The sequence below is a fragment of the Triticum urartu genome, chromosome 3A (assembly GCF_056163025.1).
Source record: "Triticum urartu cultivar PI428250 chromosome 3A, HENAU_Tu73, whole genome shotgun sequence".
NCBI lineage: Eukaryota > Viridiplantae > Streptophyta > Magnoliopsida > Poales > Poaceae > Triticum > Triticum urartu.
The window spans coordinates 40,884,351-40,888,464 of NC_141875.1; the positions used below are offsets into that span (position 1 = coordinate 40,884,351).

Here is a 4,114-nt window from a genome sequence, read left to right on the forward strand (position 1 = left end):
GGAAATGTCAAAAGAATAAAAGAAAATAAGTTTCCCATGTGATATGTGGTCTAGTTGTTGTGAAAATTTACAAATATGAATTTCGACTTTATTTGCGAAATCTCTCGAGAATTTGTAAAATGGGCATAATTTTTGCGTACGAACTCGGATGAAAAAGTTTTTTATATGAAAAATCATCTACTCGAAAAGTTACATCCGAATTTAACTGGGGGAACCCTGTTAAACATTTTCAAAATCCTCAAAAACCTAACAGAAAAAAGATACGGGGCTTTTAAGATCTGGAGAGGCAAAAAAATTCAAAAAAAAATTCAAACTTACTAATGGCGCACCTACCCATGGTGCGCCATTACTATCTTCCCGCCTTCAAAATTCAAAATAAGTCAAAAAATAAAAAAAGTTACTAATGGCGCACCTGCCCATGGTGCGCCATTAGTATCTTCCCGCCTTCAAAATTCAAAATAAATCAAAAAATAAAAAAAGTTAGTAATGGCGCACCTGCCCGCGGTGCGCCATTACTATGCCGTATATATGGCTGGGCGTGGTCCTCTCCTCCTTACCTCTTCATTCTTCTCCTCCACTCCACCTCTCCTCCACTCCATGTCCTCCTCTCCTCCACTCCATCTTCCCTTCTCTCCTCCACCATACTACCCTCCTCTCCGGCGACCTCCTCCTCCCTCCTCTCCTACCCTCCCCTTCCCTCACGGTTTCTCCTCCCTCCTCTTCGGTGAGCTCCTCCTCCCTCCTCTCCGGTGAGCTCCTCCTCCCTCTTCTCCTCCCATCCCCTCATGGTTTCTCCTTTCTCCTCTCTGATGCTCCGGTGAACTCCTCTCCGACGACCTCCTCCTCCTCCTCTCCGGCGAACTCCTCCTCCTCCTCTCCGGCGATGTAGGCAAGCGCCTCTCCGGTGACCTCCTCCTCCTCCTCTCCGGCGAACTCCTCTCTGGCAAAAGAACACGGCAGAAGAACGTACAAGATCCAAAAACAGGAACAAAGTTTGAAATAACATCGTGCCAAAAAACGAGCAAAAAATGGGCAAAAAAATCACGATCCAGATCCCAATTCAAAATTCAAAAATAGCAATGGCGCACGGTGGGGGTTAGACGGTGCGCCACTACTATTTTCTCGCCTTCAAAATTCAAAAATACTAATGGCGCACCAGTGGCCTATACTAATGGCGCACCGTGGCCTATACTAATGGCGCACCAGTGGTGTGCCATTAGTATACCAGATATTAATGGCGCACCAGTGGTGCGCCATTAGTAAAAAATACTAGTGGCGTGATACTAATGGCGCACCAGTGATACGCCATTAGTAGGCAAAACTGGTGCGCCATTAGTAGCCCTTTTCCTAGTAGTGTTATATAGAACGTCATCGACTTCCTATTTCCATGACGGTCAATTAATGTCACATGTTAGGAGAAAATATGCCATATTGTACCATATTCGATGATGAGGCAACGTCACTAACATTATGCCACATCATCACCTGAGCGGCTATCCCACTACTAGTGCCATTACTTTTATTATGGATGTATATGTCATCAAAATATATTTACTTTCTTTCGAATCTAAATTGCGATGAAAATAAGCATTTACTTCACATCACATCAGATTATATAAAAAAGTTGTAGAGAAAAATCACATCATAAATTGATATGTAAGACAAATCATATTATATATGAAATCGTCTCAGCCAAATCATTCTATAAACAAAAATGAGGATAAAAAACTGACTCAAGTTTGACACAAGAAAATAGATAAGATGAAAACTAATATATATTTTTTTTGACAGAAAGACTATAGGGAACCCCCTACAGTATAATTGGTGCAACAAACCCAAATTGCAAGTACTATGCCTTGAACGTGGGTGGGTGGGAAGGCATCAACCTCTTCACACCACCGGGCTATGCCTTAGTCAGCATGAAAACTAATATTAACTAAAGACCACATATGTTGTCCTAATGATTGCAATGTAAGGATGGCTTTCATGAACCATCTGGTTTGGACTGGGACTGCAAAGTTGGTTGCTAAGTTGCTTGAGCCCTCAAGAGAAAATCAAGCAGATTATCCATCTCCTTTTCCTTCTTTGCCTAGGCTTCATTCTTCTCTTGTTGGATCTTCTTTAGAGCTTCCAATTCTTGTTGCTGCTTCTTTTGTATCTCTTCAAATGATCTCTCTTGTGCTTCAAGTCTTGCGGCTAACTCCTCTCGATGCCTATAAATGACAAACACAACAACGTTGCATCATAATGAGATGAAAACTGACAAGATAACATGCATAACCTAGAGCTAGAGGTATAATGGTTAAAGTACATGTAATCAATGCACCCCTTAGCTTAGCATACACATCACCCATGCGTTATGTTCCGCCAAGAATGCCCTCCTTTCCCTCTCACTCTCCCGAACTAGTGGCATGATTGTAGTACCTGAACCTGCAAGATGAAAAAGAGTGGAACTAAATGAATTGCAAAATACTTACTAGCATGTGTCATAAAACTAACTAAATGAATTCCACTTCAACTCATTTGGAATTGGACCTTAGACAATGCAACAATTTTTCATGCGCATATGTACTTTCCTAAAACAAACATGAATGTAATAAAGTAGCAAAATTCGCACGCAAATACATGTTTGTCGTTGCATTGATTGTAAAAATTAACAAAACAGATTCTGTAATGTAGTACTTTAAATAAGCAACACTATTAATAAGCATTTCACGTAATATTGTATTAACAAGAAATGAAGGTTTGAACGCTTTGGGTCTAATGAGTGTACCAAGTAGCATAGAAGACGCAGCCAGCAAGCCTATGAAAACAAGACGAGAAAATTCAAAAGAGAAAAATGGCAAAACTTAAGATTACTATAGGTGATACACAAGTGCTTGACTAGAAAGATTACTTACAAAAACTTGCCAATAATGGTAGCAAAGATTTACTAGTACATTATGAAGCTATTTACTCAATCAAGCAATTTAATTTGATGGCAATGTGATAAAATATAATATAAGAAATAATGATTCCTTAAATATTAGAGCATCTCCGAGTGCAATGCTGGGACCAAAACCCGTCCACGCCCTCCTCCACCTTCAGCCTGCTCAAAAAGATTTCAGCTAATCAGGCTATCACTGTTCAGATATATGTTCTGTGTTAGCGTTTTCCTATCATATCCCCAATAGTCCGTCCTGCTCATGCTTGCTGCACTCATGTAATTGAAAAATAAAAGTATAAAACTCCTAGCGATTGCATATTTCAGTTGAAAAACATCAATTGCTATCTAAGTGTTGATAAGCTGCACTCGTGTAATTGAATAGTGTTGATATTCCAACGTTAGTCATTATCTCCAGAGTATACACATACTAATAGAAGCATGGGTAAACACGTCAAAAATACAACAAGAAACATTTTGCTCACCTTGGGTTCAGTCTCATCGACGATGTCAGCTTTGAACTTGAGAAATCCCACACACGCTGAACATGTCCACTCCTGCACAGCCAGAAAGCGCCATTGATTTCCTGCTCAAACATTTAAATGGAGAGAATGATAGGAGGAGCACTACAACAAAGCATCTGGATGGGAGCAGCGCCGCAAAATGCCTGCGACAATGGCCTCGTCAGGGAAACAGAGAAGGGCGGCATGGTCTCGAGGAGGATGCAGCGGGCGTGGTAGAGGAGCGTCACGGTGGCTGGCTCCAGCCAGAAGCCCAGAACCCGGCCAGCTGTAAGCCAAGTGAAAGAACTTGAGCAAGAGGTCAGCGTGGTTGGAAGTAGCGGCAGCGGAGATCACGCCATGGACGAGCAGCGCCGAGAGCGTCCAGAAGAGCAGCCGCACGACACGGAGTTCTTCAGGTGGGTCGACCGCTTGTGTCAGCAGATCATGTGGAGATTTGTCCCGTGCAGAGGCTGCTCCTACCGAGCGCGGCTGCCTGCGGCGTCGGCGGCGCCTCTTCCACCACCGGTGCTGCAACGGCTTCCTCCGCGGTCTCGATGGCGGCGGTGGCGGTGGTTGTTGCGTCGATGGTGGGGGCGGCGGAGGTGGACGGGGCGGGAGTGGGAGCATGGGGGCTGCTGGAGAGGAGCAGCGGAGGGGATGCTAGCAGATTGGATCGAGACGGTGAAAG

General features: G+C 43.4%; 1 long non-coding RNA gene across 2 annotated transcripts; it reads right to left on the minus strand.

Moving 5' to 3' along the window:
- Positions 1–1,790: 1,790 nt before the first annotated feature.
- Positions 1,791–3,676, minus strand: LOC147978321 (uncharacterized). Of its 2 annotated transcripts, XR_015599580.1 has the most exons (4): positions 3,554–3,676; positions 3,409–3,480; positions 2,312–2,803; positions 1,791–2,213 (listed from the first exon to the last, which is right to left on the minus strand). It is a non-coding gene; the product is annotated as an uncharacterized LOC147978321 (long non-coding RNA). The 2 variants fall into 2 exon arrangements; XR_015599579.1 differs by having other exon boundaries at positions 3,409–3,676.
- Positions 3,677–4,114: the final 438 nt, after the last annotated feature.